The following is an 18215-nucleotide window of genomic DNA, read 5'->3' as shown; positions in this document are numbered from 1 at the left end:
CAAACCACCGTGTCTTTGTGAGATGTGGTGTGGGTGAACGGATGATCTCTGCATGTGTAGTTCCCACCGTAAAGCATGGAGGAGGAGGTGTTATGGTGTGGGTGCTTTGCTGGTGACACTGTCTGGGATTTATTTAGAATTCAAAGCACACTTAACCAGCATGGCTACCACAGCATTCTGCAGCGATATGCCATCACATCTGGTTTGGGCTTAGTGGGACTATGATTTGTTTTTCAACAGGACAATGACCCAACACACCTCCAGGCTGTGTAAGGGCTATTTTTACCAAGAAGGAGAGTGATGGAGTGCTGCATCAGATGACCTGGCCTCCACAATTTTTTGTGTAATACTTTACAATAAATAGTTTATGTATTGATTTTAATATCTGATTAACTCATGCAATTACAGCTTCATCCTGGACAAAAACATTTTGTGATTGTCGTAAGTCCCTTGAAAGCACTGATGAAGGACCAGGTCCAAAGTTGGACAAATGTTGGGGTTAGCGCTGTAGCTGTCAACAAAGACATGACAAGGAAACAAGAAAAAGTATGTTGGATATTTAAAAAAAGTTGATTTATTAAAATAATAAGATGTTAGACATAAACGTTTTAGATTATGTCTCTCTCATACACACACAGAGAGCAAGAGAGATATAGAGGAGAGAGAGAAAATTTAATCCTCCCTAACTTTTATTCTTTTATTTTCCTTCAGGTATGCTTGTTGAGAAGTCACTATTTTCTACATGTCCCCAGAAAGTATACTTCGGGATTTTGGCAATGAGGCCCCTTAATCTACTAACCCAGAGTCAGATGAACTTGTGGATAGAATTTTTACAGTGGGGAAAAAAAGTATTTAGTCAGCCACCAATTGTGCAAGTTCTCCCACTTAAAAAGATGAGAGAGGCCTGTAATTTTCATCATAGGTACACGTCAACTATGACAGACAAATTGAGAATTTTTTTCCCAGAAAATCACATTGTAGGATTTTTAATGAATTTATTTGCAAATTATGGTGGAAAATAAGTATTTGGTCACCTACAAACAAGCAAGATTTCTGGCTCTCACAGACCTGTAACTTCTTCTTTAAGAGGCTCCTCTGTCCTCCACTCGTTACCTGTATTAATGGCACCTGTTTGAACTTGTTATCAGTATAAAAGACACCTGTCCACAACCTCAAACAGTCACACTCCAAACTCCACTATGGCCAAGACCAAAGAGCTGTCAAAGGACACCAGAAACAAAATTGTAGACCTGCACCAGGCTGGGAAGACTGAATCTGCAATAGGTAAGCAGCTTGGTTTGAAGAAATCAACTGTGGGAGCAATTATTAGGAAATGGAAGACATACAAGACCACTGATAATCTCCCTCGATCTGGGGCTCCACGCAAGATCTCACCCCGTGGGGTCAAAATGATCACAAGAACGGTGAGCAAAAATCCCAGAACCACACAGGGGGACCTAGTGAATGACCTGCAGAGAGCTGGGACCAAAGTAACCAAGCCTATCATCAGTAATACACTACGCCGCCAGGGACTCAAAACCTGCAGTGCCAGACGTGTCCCCCTGCTTAAGCCAGTACATGTCCAGGCCCGTCTGAAGTTTGCTAGAGTGCATTTGGATGATCCAGAAGAGGATTGGGAGAATGTCATATGGTCAGATGAAACCAAAATATAACTTTTTGGTTAAAAAAAAGTTGAGTTGCATCCAAAGAACACCATACCTACTGTGAAGCATGGGGGTGGAAACATCATGCTTTGGGGCTGTTTTTCTGCAAAGGGACCAGGACGACTGATCCGTGTAAAGGAAAGAATGAATGGGGCCATGTATGGTGAGATTTTGAGTGAAAACCTCCTTCCATCAGCAAGGGCATTGAAGATGAAACGTGGCTGGGTCTTTCAGCATGACAATGATCGCAAACACACCGCCCGGTCAACGAAGGAGTGGCTTCGTAAGAAGCATTTCAAGGTCCTGGAGTGGCCTAGCCAGTCTCCAGATCTCAACCCCATAGAAAATCTTTGGAGGGAGTTGAAAGTCTGTGTTGCCCAGCGACAGCCCCAAAACATCACTGCTCTAGAGGAGATCTGCATGGAGGAATGGGCCAAAATACCAGCAACAGTGTGTGAAAACCTTGTGAAGACTTACAGAAAACGTTTGACCTGTGTCATTGCCAACAAAGGGTATATAACAAAGTATTGAGAAACTTTTGTTATTGACCAAATACTTATTTCCCACCATAATTTGCAAATAAATTCATTAAAAATCCTACAATGTGATTTTGTGGAGAAAAAAATTATCATTTTGTCTGTCATAGTTGACGTGTACCTATGATGAAAATTACAGGCCTCTCTCATCTTTTTGAGTGGGAGAACTTGCACAATTGGTGGCTGACTAAATACTTTTTTTCCCCACTGTATGTCTCTGGGTGCAGTTTGAAGGAAGTTGCTAACTACAACTAGCGCAATTTCTAACTAGCGTTGCTAGCGGATACCCATAGACTTCCAGTCATTCAGCTAACACTAGTTAGCATTGGCTCGCAAAACTACCTCTAACTTCCTTCTTAGTGGACACAGAGACATAAAAATGGTATCCACGAGTTCGTCTGACTATGGGGAAGTAGGTAAAGGGCCTCATTGCCAAAATCCAGCAGTATCCCTTTAATGCAAAGCCCTTAGGCTTTATAAAAAAATATGCATGTATTTCATTAAGTAAACATGTAAATACAGCGCATTAGGAAAGTATTCAGACCCCTTCACTTTTTCCACATTTTGTCACGTTACAGCCTTATTCTAAAATTGGTTAAATAGTTTTTTACCCTAATCAATCTACACACAATACCCCATAATGACAAAGCAAAAACAAGTTTTTAGAACTTTTTGCAAATGTAAAAAAAAACTACTGGAAAAAACAAATTTACATGGAGTACCAGTCAAAAGTTTGGACACACCTACTCATTCCAGGGTTTTTCTTTATTTTTACTATTTTCTATATTGTAGAATAATAGTGAAGACATCAAAACTATGAAATAACACATATGGAATCATGTAGTAACCAAAGAAGTGTTAAACAAATCAAAATATATTTTATATTTGAGATTCTTCAAAGAGCCACCCTTTGCCTTGATGACAGCTTTGCACACTCTTGGCATTTTCTCAGACCAGCTTCATGAGGTAGTCACCTGGAATGCACTTCAATTAATAACAGGTGTGACTTGGTAAAAGTCAATTTGTGGATTTGCTTTCCTTCTTAATGTGTTTGAGCCAATCAGTTGTGTTGTGACAAGGTAGGGGTGGTATACAGAAGATAGCCCTATTTGCTGAAAGACCAAGTCCATATTATGGCAAGAACAGCTCAAATAAGCAAAGAGATATGACAGTCCATCATTACTTTAAGACATGAAGGTCAGTCAATCCGGGAAAATTTCAAGAACTTTTAAAGTTTCTTTAAGTGCAGTAGCAAGAAACATCAAGCGCTGTTATGAAACTGGCTCTAATGAGGACCGCCACAGGAAAGGAAGACCCAGAGTTACCTCTGCTGCAAAGGATAAGTTCATTAGAGTTACCAGCCTCAGAAATTGCAGCCCAAATAAATGCTTCACAGAGTTCAAGTAACAGACACATCTCAACATCAACTGTTCAGAGGAGACTGCATGAATCAGGCCTTCATGGTCGAATTGCTGCAAAGAAACCACTACTAAAGGATACCAATAAGAAGAAGAGATTTGCTTGGTCCAAGAAACAAGAGCAACGGACATTAGACCGGTGGAAATCTGTCCTTTGGTCTGATGAGTCCAAATTGGAGATTTTTGGTTCCAACCGCCGTGTCTTTGTGAGACGCAGAATAGGTGAACGGATGATCTCCGCATGTGTGGTTCCCACCGTGAAGTATGGAGGAGGAGATGTGATGGTGTGGGGGTGCTTTGCTGGTGACACTGTCTGTGATTTATTTAGAATTCAAGGCGCACTTAACCAGCATGGCTACCACAGCATTCTGCAGCGATACGCCATCCCATCTGGTTTGCGCTTAGTGGGACTGTCATTTGTTTTTCAACAGGACAATGACCCAAAACACACCTCCAGGCTGTGTAAGGGCTATTTGACCAAGAAGGAGAGTGATGGAGTGCTGCATCAGATGACCTGGCCTCCTCAATCACCCGACCTCAACCCAATTGAGATGGTTTGGGATGAGTTGGACCGCAGAGTGAAGGAAAAGCAGCCAACAAGTGCAGAGCATATGTGGGAACTCCTTCAAGACTGTTGGAAAAGCATTCCAGGTGAAGCTGGTTTAGAGAATGCCAAGAGTGTGCAAAGCTGTCATCAAGGCAAATGGTGGCTACTTTGAATAATCTAAAATATAAATATATTTTGATTTGTTTGTCACGATCGCCAATAAAGTAGGACCAAAGCGCAGCGTTGGGAGTGAACATGATGACTTTATTAACTTAAAGCAACCACGAAGAAAACAACAAATGACGATCCGTGAAGTTCTAATACTGAATACTACTAACAGCAACAAAGAAACAATAACCCACAACACAAAGGAGAAAACACACAGAATATATATGGCTCCCAATCAGAGATAACGAGCCGACAGCTGACACTCGTTACCTCTGATTGGGAGTCATCGACCAATCACCACATGACACAAACAAACTGAAACTCACCCATCCCCAACACCACCAAATGAAATACACCCAAACACAAGAAAATGAACAACCCTGGCTCAATATAAACGTCCATAGAGCCAGAGTGTTACAGTACCCCCCCCTAAAGGTGCGAACTCCGGGCGCACCAACATCAGGACTAGGGGAGGGTCTGGGTGGGCGTCTGTCCATGGTGGCGGCTCTGGCCCCGGTCGTGATCCCCACCCCACCACAGTCACAACCTGCTTCGGTAGCCTCCTCCCAATGACCACCCTCCACCTAACCCCACCTGGACTAAGGGGCAACCCCGGACTAAGGGGCAGCATCGGCCTAAGGGGCAGCACCGGGATAAGGGGCAGCACCGGGACAAGGGGCAGCACCGGGACAAGGGGCAGCACCGGACTACGGGGCAGCACCGGACTAAAGGGCAGTACAGGACTAAGGGGCAGCACCGGGCTAAGGGGCAGTACCGGACTAAGGGGCAGTACCGGACTAAGGAGCGGCACCGGACTCAGGGGCAGCACCGGACTAAGGAGCGGCACCGGACTCAGGGGCAGCACCGGACTAAGGGGCAGCACCGGGCTAAAGGGCAGCACCGGGCTAAGGGGCAGCACCTGACTAGATGGCGGATCCTGGCTGGCTGGCTCTGGCGGATCCTGGCGGGACGGCTCTGGCGGATCCTGGCGGGACGTCTCTGGCGGATCCTGGCGGGACGGCTCTGGCGGATCCAGGCTGGACGGCTCTGGCGGATCCTGGCGGGACGGCTCTGGCGGATCCTGGCTGGACGGCTCTGGCGGATCCTGGCTGGACGGCTCTGGCGGATCCTGGCTGGACGGCTCTGGCGGATCCTGGCTGGACGGCTCTGGCGGATCCTGGCTGGACGGCTCTGGCGGATCCTGGCTGGACGGCTCTGGCGGATCCTGGCGGGACGGCTCTGGCGGATCCAGGCTGGACGGCTCTGGCGGATCCTGGCGGGACGGCTCTGGCGGATCCTGGCTGGACGGCTCTGGCGGATCCTGGCTGGACGGCTCTGGCGGATCCTGGCTGGAAGGCTCTGGCGGATCCTGGCTGGACGGCTCATGGCTGGCTGACGGATCTGGCTGCTCATGGCTGGCTGACGGATCTGGCTGCTCATGGATGGCTGACGGATCTGGCTGCTCATGGCTGGCTGACGGATCTGGCTGCTCATGGCTGGCGGAAGGATCTGGCTGCTCATGGCTGGCGGAAGGCTCTGGCTGATCCTGTCTGGCGGAAGGCTCTGGCTGATCCTGTCTGGCGGACGGCTCTGGCTGGACAGGGTTGACGACGCACCCCGTAGGCTCGGTGCGTTGAGCAGGGACAGGCCGGGCTGGGCTGGCGAAACGCACCACAGACTTGGTGCGGGGCGCAGGAACAGGCCGAGCTGGGCTGGCGACGCACCCCGTAGGCTTGGTGCGTTGAGCAGGGACAGACAGAACCGCACTGGGGACACACACCCCTGGCCCTACACGGGGATCAGGAACGGGCCGGACCGGACTGGAAACACCCCCCAGTACCTCTCGCCGTGCCTCCACACTTTCCATCCCCTTCGTAACCAGTGGCCCCCTTAAACTGGCGGCCATATCTGCCAACCTCTTGCACTCCTCCGGGCCGTACACCTTCTGCCCCGACGTCGTGAGCCCCCCCCTAAAAAATTTCTGGGGGTCTCTCCTCTCGGTGGACCAGGCCTCCATAGTCCTCTCCCAACCTTCGCTCTTCTGGCTCCACCACTCGTATTCCAACTGCTGCTTGGTCTCGTTGTGGTGGGTTATTCTGTCACGATCGCCAATAAAGTAGGACCAAAGCGCAGCGTTGGGAGTGAACATGATGACTTTATTAACTTAAAGCAACCACGAAGAAAACAACAAATGACGATCCGTGAAGTTCTAATACTGAATACTACTAACAGCAACAAAGAAACAATAACCCACAACACAAAGGAGAAAACACACAGAATATATATGGCTCCCAATCAGAGATAACGAGCCGACAGCTGACACTCGTTACCTCTGATTGGGAGTCATCGACCAATCACCACATGACACAAACAAACTGAAACTCACCCATCCCCAACACCACCAAATGAAATACACCCAAACACAAGAAAATGAACAACCCTGGCTCAATATAAACGTCCATAGAGCCAGAGTGTTACATTGTTTAACACTTTTTTGGTTACTATATTATTCTATATGTGTTAATTCATAGTTTTGATGTCTTCACTATTATTCTACAATGTAGAAAATAGTACAAATAAAAGAAAAACCCTTGAATGAGTAGGTGTGTCCATACTTGAATGTAGTGTAAGTATTCAGACCCTTTACTTAGTACCTTGTTTTACATTTACATCATTTAGCACACACTCTTATCCAGAGCGATTTACAAATTAGTGCATTCAACTTATGATAGCCATTTTAATGGGGGAGGGGGGGTAGAAGGATTAATTTTATACTATTCCAGGTATTCCTTGTTGAAGCACCTTTGGCAGCGATAACAGCCTTGAGTCTTCTTGGGTATGACGCTACAAGCTTGGCACACCTGTATTTGGGGAGTTTCTCCCATTCTTCTCTGCAGATCCTCTTAAGCTCTGTCAGGTTAAATGGGGAGCGTCGCTGCACAGCTATTTCCAGGTCTCTTCAGAGATTTTAGATCGGCTTCAAGTCCGGGCTCTCGCTGGGCCTCTCAAGGACATTCAGAGACAACTCCTGCATTGTATTGGCTGTGTGCTTAGGGTTGTTGTCCTGTTGGAGGTTGAACCTTCACCCCAGTCTGAGGTCATGAGAGCTCTGGAGCAGGTTTTCATCAAGGATCTCTCTGTACTTTGCTCCGTTCATCTTTCCCTCGATCCTGACTAGTCTCCCAGTCACTTCCGCTGAAAAACATCTCCAAATCATGATGCTGCCACCACTATGCTTCATCGTAGGGATGGTGCCAGGTTTCCTCCAGTCATGAAGCTTGGCATTCAGGCCAAAGACTTTAATCTTGGTTTTGTTGTGGAAATTCTAAACAGGGACACTCAAAGTCAATCTTAAATGAATCATTGTTTATTATCGGCGTGCTGGAGAGGTTCTGAACAACTCAATGCACCAAGTACACATGTCGATCAGGAGCTCCAACGGGCAGTCCCGTTAGTTCCCTTATATACTGGTTACAGACACATTACATAGGCATAGTTCATAGGGTTGGTTCCGGCATATGTTTAGCACCGTCTTCTATCTTAACTTAAAGAACATATTCTTGGCGTTTTGCCAGATGGTCCTAAGGAGGAGGTCATGATGCCCCCCCCCCCCGATATATTTACCAGGCACAGGCAGGAACCAATGATTGTTTATGACACCAAAGACAAGATGAACATTTTCAATACTGTTTCTTCACAAAGTAAAATTTCCTTCACAGTTTCATCATACCAGAGAATCGTGTTTCTGATGGTCTGAGAGTCCTTTCGGTGCCTTTTGGCAAACTCCAAGTGGGCTGTCATGTGCTTTTTACTAAGGAGTGGCTTCCGTCTGGCCACTCTACCATAAAGGCCTGATTGTTGGAGTGCTGCAGAGATGGTTGCCCTTCTGGAAGGTTCTCCCATCTCCACAGAGGAAGTCTTGAGCTCTGTCAGAGTGACCATCGGGTTCTTGGTCACCTCCTTGACCAAGGCCCTTCTACCCCGATTGCTCAGTTTGGCCGGCCGGCCAGCTCTAGGAAGAGTCTTGGTGGTTCCAAACTTCTTCTAAGAATGATGGCGGCCAACGTGTTCTTGGGTACCTTCAATACTGCAGAAATGTTTTGGTACCCTTCCCCAGATCTGTGCCTCAACACAATCCGTTCTCGGAGCTCTACGGACAATTCCTTCGACCTCATGGCTTGATTTTTGCTCTGACATGCACTGTCAACTGTGGGATCTTATATAGACAGGTGTGTGCCTTTCCAAATCATGTCCAATCAATTGAATTTACCACAGGTGGACTCCAAGTTGTAAAAACATCTCAAGGATGATCAATGGAAACAGGGTGCAACTGAGCTCAATTTCAAGTCTCATAGCAAAGGGTCTGAATACTTATGTAAATAAGGTATTTATTTATTTTATTTTATTTTTTATAAATTTCTAAACATTTCTGAAAAACTGTTTTCACTTTGTCATTATGGGGTATTGTGTGTAGATTGATGAGATTATTTAAAAATATATATTTTTTAGAATAAGACTGTAACGTAACAAAATGTGGAAAAAGTAAAGGGGTCTGAATACTTTCAGAATGCACTGTATCTGTCTAAATAGAGTATTAGTTACGATATAAACACATACATTTAAAAAAAAATAAGTTACTCTGTAGACTGTCATTTAAAGAAAATATTTATATGTGTGCAGGACTGTGACCAGAGTTTACAGCAAGCTGATGAAAGAACTGAGAGATGGGGCTTGGATTTATGGTAATTGCATACAGTAGAACAAGCTTGTCGACATGTATCACAGCCATACAGACCCACGCACTCCACAGTGGTGGAAAAAGTACTAAATTGTCATACTTGAGTAAAAGTAAAAATACCTTAATAGAAAATGACCCAGAAAAAAGTATACTTCAGTAAAAGCCTAAAAGTATCCCTCTTGACATGTACTTAAGTACAGTGGAGGAACAAGTACTCAATTGTCATACTTGAGTAAAAAGTAAATGCTATACATCAAATTCCTTATATTAAGCAAACCAGACGGCAACATTTTTATTTATTTAATTTTACGGACAGCCAGGGGCACACTCCAATGCTCAGACATCATTTACAAACGCAGTATTTGTGTTTAGTGAGTCCGCCAGATCAGAGACAATAGGGATTACAACGCGTTATATTGATAGGTGTGTGAATTGGGCCATATTGCTGTCCTGCCTGAGCATTCGAAATGTAACAAGTAGGCCTACTTTTGTGTGTCAGGGAAAATGTATGGGAATAGAAAGTACATATTTTCTATAGAAATGTGGTGGAGTAAAAGTAAAAGTTGTAAAAAAATATATAAATCGTAAAGTACAAATTCCCCCCAAAAGTACTTAAGTAGTACTTTAAAGTATTTTTACTTAAGTACTTTACACTCAGCAGAGGATAGTGTCTACATTTGCCAGGCAAGACAGCACCAGCCGCTGTGTAATTGCTACAGAGGCTTTTGGACTTGGCGTATAATAATAATAATAATAATATGCCATTTAGCAGACGCTTTTATCCAAAGCGACTTACAGTCATGCGTGCATACATTTTTGTGTATGGGTGGTCCCGGGGATCGAACCCACTACCTTGGCGTTAAAAGCGCCGTGCTCTACCAGCTGAGCTACAGGTTGATGACATAAGGCACGTGGTGCACTGGGGGCCATTCGAAGACCTTATTAACTACTGGAAAGAGGTTGACAGATGTGCCAGAAATGGGCAACTGGGAAAGGCCTCAATGTACAGTGAAAAAAGTATTTGATCCCCTGCTGATTTTGTATGTTTGCCCACTGACAAAGACATGATCAGTCTATAATTTTAATGGTAGGTTTATTTAAACAGTGAGAGACAGAATAACAACAAGAAAATCCAGAAAAACGCATGTCAAAAATGTTAGAAATTGATTTGCATTTTAATGAGGGAAATAAGTATTTGACCCCTCTGCAAAACATGACTTAGTACTTGGTGCCAAAACCCTTGTTGGCAATCACAGAGGTCAGACGTTTCTTGTAGTTGGCCACCAGGTTTGCACACATCTCAGGAGGGAATTTGTCCCACTCCTCTTTGCAGATCTTCTCCAAGTCATTAAGGTTTCGAGGCTGACGTTTGGCAAGCTCCCTCCACATATTTTCTAAGGGATTAAGGTCTGGAGACTGGCTAGGCCACTCCAGGACCTTAATGTGCTTATTCTTGAGCCACTCCTTTGTTGCCTTGGCCGTGTGTTTTGGGTCATTGTCATGCTGGAATACCCATCCACGACCCATTTTCAATGCCCTGGCTGAGGGAAGGAGGTTCTCACCCAAGATTTGACGGTACATGGCCCCGTCCATCGTCCCTTTGATGCAGTGAAGTTGTCCTGTCCCCTTAGCAGAAAAACACCCCCAAAGCATAATGTGTCCATCTCCATGTTTGACGGTGGGGATGGTGTCCTTGGGGTCATAGGCAGCATTCCTCCTCCTCCAAACACGGCGAGTTGAGTTGATGCCAAAGAGCTCGATTTTGGTCTCATCTGACCACAACACTTTCACCCAGTTCTCCTCTGAATCATTCAGATGTTCATTGGCAAACTTCAGACCGGCCTGTATATGTGCTTTCTTGAGCAGGGGGACCTTGCGTGCGCTGCAGGATTTCAGTCCTTCACGGCGTAGTGTGTTACCAATTGTTTTCTTGGTGACTATGGTCCCAGCTGCCTTGAGATCATTGCCAAGATCCTCCCGTGTAGTTCTGGGCTGATTCATCACCGTTCTCATGATCATTGCAACTCCACGAGGTGAGATCTTGCATGGAGCCCCAGGCCGAGGGAGATTGACAGTTATTTTGTGTTTCTTCCATTTGCGAATAATCGCACCAACTGTTGTCACCTTCTCACCAAGCTGCTTGGCGATGGTCTTGTAGCCCATTCCAGCCTTGTGTAGGTATTCAATCTTGTCCCTGACATCCTTGGAGAGCACTTTGGTCTTGGCCATGGTGGAGAGTTTGGAATCTGATTGATTGATTGCTTCTGTGGACAGGTGTCTTTTATACAGGTAACAAGCTGAGATTAGGAGCACTCCCTTTAAGAGTGTGCTCCTAATCTCAGCTCGTTACCTGTATAAAAGACACCTGGGAGCCAGAAATCTTTCTGATTGAGAGGGGGTCAAATACTCATTTCCCTCATTAAAATGCAAATCAATGTATAACATTTTTGACATGCGTTTTTCTGGATTTTGTTGTTGTTATTCTGTCTCTCACTGTTGAAATAAACCTACCATTAAAATTATAGACTGATCATTTGGACAAACGTGGGCAAACGTAAAAAATCAGCAGGGGATCAAATACTTTTTTCCCTCACTGTACATCTACCCCTACTCGATCCTAACACAACAGATACACAAGAACATGATAGACCTGATCAGCAACGCTTCACAGGACATCTGTTTGAGGAAGAAAATAGTGCATTATTTATTTCTCTCAGACATGGGAAGAGAAGCGTTAGCATCAGCATGTGACCAACCGTCTTGTTGCTTTGTGTGTGTGATGCCTGAGGTCAGTAATAATTTGCTCAGTTCAGTTGTTCGTTTTTGGTTATCATGAATTTGATCCATTTAGGAAATGAAAATGGCCGATATGAATAATGTACAACACAAATATTTTATCCTGCCGTATTAAGGTCATGCCAGTGGTCCATCTCCCCTGCAAGGCTCCTCATCATCTGGCCCAGCTACCTTGGATTCATGATGCTTCTTGTGATGTTGAACTTGTTATGATCTGTTTGTCTTCCTTCTATTTTGCAGTGCACACACATGGAGATGGTAGGATGATGAGAGGAGGAACGTCCACAGCCTGTTGGGCCAGCCCCCGAAGATGACGAGAGTTCACTTTGCTGTAATGGGCAAATCTAAGTGCCCACAGGAGGAACCTGTTTCCATGCACCTCCCGAGTGGCGCAGTGGTCTAAGGCCACTAGAGATCCTGGTTCGAATCCAGGCTCTGTCGTAGCCGGCCGTGACCGGGAGACCCATGGGGCGGCGCACAATTGGCCCTGCGTCGTCCAGGGTAGGGGAGGGAATGGCCGGCAGGGATGTAGCTCAGTTGGTAGAGCATGGCGTTTGCAATGCCAGGGTTGTGGGTTCGATTCCCACGGGGGCCAGTATGAAAAATTAAGTAAAAAAAGAATGTATGCACTCACTAACTGTAAGTCGCTCTGGATAAGAGCGTCTGCTAAATGACTAAAATGTAAAAGAATGCACCTGACTCTGATGATGTGCATCATCTTTCATCTGTAAATGTGTGTTGCTCATTCTTACAAAGAGAATGCATGCATGTTGTGAATAGTTCATATCTACAAAGTGTTACGGCTATAGATAGTGGCTGTAAAGGCAGTTTAATCCTCAGTTAACAATAAATTGATTGGTTAGTATAAAATTATGTTAATGGTTGTGTTTACTGTGTAATATACACTGAGTGTAGAAAACATTAGGAACACCTGTAGAATAGTGGAAATTCACTTCGTCTGAGGAAGACAGAGAATTAGTGTACATTATTATGTAAAGGCTATAGGCCCATAATCGTATCTAGTGGGTATAGCCAAGGTTGCAAGCCTTGCTTCACAACTCGGAATACTATAAGATGCACATGTCTAGGTTTACCGTTATGTAATTATTAAGAGGCTAAGGGACAAGGAGCTAATATCTCACAATTAATATCCGTGAATTAAATGATTGAGTTAACCTTAGCTCAGAGATTCACAGTTAGAGGCCAAGCATATATGCTATGTATATTGTGCATAACATTTACCATTAGACATTTCACCAAATAATATTTGAAGGAATATTACTCAGAAATGTGAGGACTACGGTTTCGTATCCATTTAAAAGTAATAAGATGTATTACAGTTACGCAATAAGAATACAATTAACAAATGGTACATACCAGAAATCACGATAAAAATAATACAAAATATTAGAAGGTGTAACAAGGTGAGTAGGACGGAGCCATGCGCAGGGGGTATGAATCATAGAATAGGGTATATTTGACCAATACAGCAGTCCACAGCAATGTGTAAACCAAATACAGTGCGACTTAAATACGTACAGGGAAAACAAAACACAGGGGTGAGTATCCCGGTGATAAAAGTAACATAATGCTCAACACGAGCGACACCTCCACATGGAACAATAACACACAAAGACATGGGGGAGCAGAGGGAATAATTATACAGAGACTGATGAGGGGATATGTGCCAGGTGTGTGTGTAAAATAAGACAAAACAAATGGAATGATGAAAAGAGGAGCAGCATTGGCTAGAAGGCTGGTGATGACGAACGCCGAAGCCTGCCCGAATAAGGAGATGAGGCAGCTTCGGAGGGAGTCGTGACATCCGGATGGAGAGGCGATCCGGATGGCGACGGTGGAAATCCCGCAACAGGGAGGGATCGAGGACATCCTTCACCGGTACCCAGCACCGCTCCTCCGGACCGTACCTCTCCCACTGCACAAGGTACTGAAGGCACCCCGCCCGACGCCTCGAATCCAGGATGTAACGGACGCCAGGGCCCCCTCGATGTCCAGAGGGGGCGGAGGGACCTCCAGCACCTCAGACTCCTGGAGCGGACCAGCCACCACTGAGGAGAGACACGTGAAACAAGGGGTTAATACGGTAATCAGGAGGGAGCAGCAACCTATACGTAACCTCATTCACTCTCCTCAGTACTTTGAATGGCCCCACAAACCGCGGGCCCAGCTTCCGGCAGGGCAGGCGGAGGGGCAGGTTCCGGGTCGAGAGCCAGACCTGATCACATTTTTACATTACATTTTAGTCATTTAGCAGACGCTCTTATCCAGAGCGACTTACAGGAGCAATTAGGGTTAAGTGCCTTGCTCAAGGGCACATCGACAGATTTTTCACCTAGTCGGCTCGGGGATTAGAACCAGCGACCTTTCGGTTACTGGCACAACGCTCTTAAGCACTAAGCTATCACCCGGTACAAATACCAGGGGCTCACTGCGGTGGCGGTCAGCGTTGGACTTCTGGTGATGCACGGCGCGCTGGAGATGAACGTGGGCGGCGTTCCATGTCTCCTCCGCGCGCCGAAACCAGTCCTCCACCGCAGGAGCTTCGGTCTGGCTCTGATGCTATGGTGCCAGGACAGGCTGATAACCTAAAACACATTGAAATGGTGACATGTTAGTGGAGGAGTGGCGGAGAGAATTCTAGGCATATTCGGCCCATGGCAAGAACACTGACTACTCCCCCGGCCGGTCCTGGCAGTAGGACCGCAGAAACCTACCCACATCCTGATTCACCCGTTCCACCTGCCCATTAGATTCGGGGTGAAACCCAGAGGTCAGGCTGACCGAGACCCCCAGACGTTCCATGAATGCCTTCCAGACCCTAGACGTAAACTGGGGACCCCGGTCAGACACTATGTCCTCTGGCACCCCGTAGTGCCGGAAGACATGAGTAAAAAGGGCTTCCGCAGTTTGCAGGGCCATGGGGAGACCGGGCAGAGGAAGGAGGAGGCAGGCTTTAGAAAAGTGGTCCACAACGACCAGGATGGTGGTGTTACCCTGAGAGAGGGGAAGATCAGTTAGAAAATTGATTGATAAGTGGAACTGGTAAGGGATGTAACTTACCCGCTGGAAGGTGCCTTACTCTGGGCGCACATTGAGCAGGAGGAGACATACACCCTCATGTCCTTAGCCAAGGTAGGCCACCAGTACCTCCCGGTAAGAAAGCGCACTTTACGGCCGATGCCTGGGTGACCAGAGGAGGGGGACGTGTGTGCCCAATAGATACAGTTGAAGTCGGAAGTTTACATACACTTAGGTTGGAGTCATTAAAACTCGTTTTTCAACCACTCCACACATTTCTTATTGTAGACCTCCAGAAGTCTGGTTCATCCTTAGGAGCAATTTCCAAATGCCTGAAGGTACCACGTTCAACTGTACAAACAATAGTACGCAAGTATAAACACCATGGGACCGTGCAGCCGTCATACCGCTCAGGAAGGAGACGCGTTCTGTCTCCTAGAGATGAACGTACTTTGGTGTGAAAAGTTCAAATCAATCCCAGAACAACAGCAAAGGACCTTGTGAAGATGAAGGAGGGAACAGTAACAAAAATATATATATCCACAGTAAAACGAGTCCTATATCGACATAACCTGAAAGGCCGCTCAGCAAGGAAGAAGCCACTGCTCCAAAACCACCAATAAAAAATACAGAATTTTGTTGATCGGAAGTTTTGTTTAGATTTAGGGATCCCTCTCCTACCTGTTGACAAGCCTTTTCCCGTTCATGCGTTAGATAGCCGCCCGTTGGGGTCGGGGTTGATCAGGGAAGTCACAGCGCCACTTAGGATGTGTGCGCAGGGGGGTCATGAGGGGACTATACAGTTGTATCTGATCGACTCTCCTGCGTACCCGGTGGTGCTGGGAATTCCCTGGTTAAGCACCCATAACCCTGCTATTTCGTGGCAACAGAGGGCTCTCAATGGGTGGTCTGCTCAGTGTGAGGGGCGATGTCTGGGTGTTTCCGTAGGAGCGACTTCGGTGGAAAGTTCAAACCAAGTGCCCGCACTGCACATTCCGCCTGAATATGGGGATTTAGCTCTCGTGTTTAGTAAAGCTAGGGCGACGCAGTTGCCTCCTCATAGACAGGGGGATTGTGCGATTGATCTCCAGGCAGGAGCAGCGCTCCCACGGAGCCACGTGTATCCTTTGTCTCAAGAGGAGAGAAAAGCTATGGAAACTTACATAGCCGAATCTTTGAGACAGGGATACATACGGCCCTCCACTTCTCCCGCCTCCTCGAGCTTCTTTTTTGTGAAGAAAAAAGATGGAGGGTTGCGCCCGTGCATCGATTACCGTGGTCTCAATCAGATTACTGTGAAATACAGTTATCCACTCCCTCTGATTGCGACCATGACGGAGTCCTTGCATAGAGCGCGGTTTTTCACAAAACTGGATCTCAGGAGCGCGTATAACTTGGTGCGCATTAGGGAGGGCGACGAATGGAAAACAGCGTTTAGTACCACGTCAGGTCATTTCGAGTATCTCGTCATGCCATATGGGTTGATGAATGCTCCATCAGTCTTCCAATCCTTCGTAGATGACATTTTCCGGGATATGCAGGGGCAAGGGGTGGTCGTGTACATTGATGACATTCTAGTGTACTCGTCTACCCGAGCCGAGCATATAGCCCTGGTGCGTCGTGTATTGAGGAGGCTGTTGGAGCACGACCTATATGTCAAGGCAGAGAAATGTCTGTTTAGTCGGTCTCCTTTTTGGGTTATCGGTTGTCCGCGTCAGGGGTGAGAATGGAGGTGGATCGTGTGTCAGCTGTGCGTAATTGGCAAACCCCAACCACTGTCAAAGAGGTGCAGCAGTTCTTGGGCTTTGCGAATTACTACCGGAGGTTTATCCGGGGTTTTGGACAGGTGGCAGCTCCCATCACGTCCCTTCTGAAAGGGGGTCCGGTGCGCCTGCAGTGGTCAGCTGATGCGGACAGGGCCTTTAGGAGACTGAAGGACCTGTTTACGTCGGCTCCGGTGCTGGCGCATCCGGACCCCGCATTACCCTTTCAGGTCGAGGTGGACGCGTCTGAGGCCGGTATAGGGGCCGTACTCTCTCAACGGTCCGGCACGCCACCTAAACTCCGCCCCTGTGCTTTTTACTCTAAAAAGCTCAGCCCGGCGGAGCGAAATTATGACGTCGGGGACAGGGAGCTGTTAGCTGTAGTTCAGGCCCTTAAGGTGTGGAGGCATTGGCTTGAGGGGGCTCAACACCCTTTCCTCATTTTGACTGACCATCGGAACCTGGAGTACATCCGGGCAGCGAGGAGACTGAACCCTCGCCAGGCTCGATGGAGTATGTTTCTCGCCAGGTTCGTATTTAAAATCACGTACATCCCTGGGTCCCTGAATGGTAAGGCAGATGCGCTGTCCCGGCGGTATGACACGGAGGAGAGGTCCGTTGAGCCTACTCCCATACTACCGGAGTCTTGTCTTGTGGCACCGGTGGTGTGGGAGGTCGATGCCGAAATCGAGCAAGCGTTGCGTACCGACCCCAGCCCTCCACAGTGTCCTGAGGGTCGGAAGTACGTTCCGCTCGAGATTCGGGATCGACTCATTTACTGGGCTCACACGTCACCCTCCTCTGGACATCCGGGTATTGGCCGGACAGTGCATTGTCTTAGCACTAAATATTGGTGGCCCACGTTAGCCAGGGATGTGAGGGTTTATGTCTCCTCCTGCTCGGTGTGCGCCCAGTGTAAGGCGCCCAGACACCTGCCCAGGGGTAAGTTACAACCCCTGCCCGTTCCACAACGACCATGGTCCCACCTCTCGGTGGATTTTGTGACAGACCTTCCCCTCTCTCAGGGGAATACCACCATCCTGGTCGTTGTGGACCGGTTCTCGAAGGCCTGTCGTCTTCTCCCTATGTCGGGTCTTCCTACTGCCCTACAAACCGCAGAGGCACTATTTACCCACGTCTTCCGGCATTACGTGGTACCCGAGGATATAGTGTCTGATCGAGGCCCCCAGTTTACCTCCCGAGTATGGAGAGCGTTCATGGAGCGTTTGGGGGTCTCGGTGAGCCTTACCTCAGGGTACCACCCGGAGAGTAACGGGCAGGTAGAACGAGTCAACCAGGATGTGGGTAGGTTTCTGAGGTCGTATTGCCAGGACCGGCCTGAGGAGTGGGCTCGGTACATTCCCTGGGCCGAGATGGCCCAGAACTCTCTCCGCCACTCCTCTACCAATCTAACCCCCTTCCAATGTGTGTTAGGTTACCAGCCGGTTCTGGCACCTTGGCAGCAGAGCCAGATCGAGGCCCCTGCGGTGGATGATTGGATGAGGCGCTCGGAAGAGACGTGGAACGCTGCACACGTCCACCTGCA

This window comes from Coregonus lavaretus (genome assembly GCF_964263955.1).
Source record: "Coregonus lavaretus genome assembly, chromosome: 30".
Taxonomy (NCBI): domain Eukaryota; kingdom Metazoa; phylum Chordata; class Actinopteri; order Salmoniformes; family Salmonidae; genus Coregonus; species Coregonus lavaretus.
The sequence above is the reverse complement of the archived record's forward strand: the minus strand, read 5'-3'. Positions refer to the sequence as shown.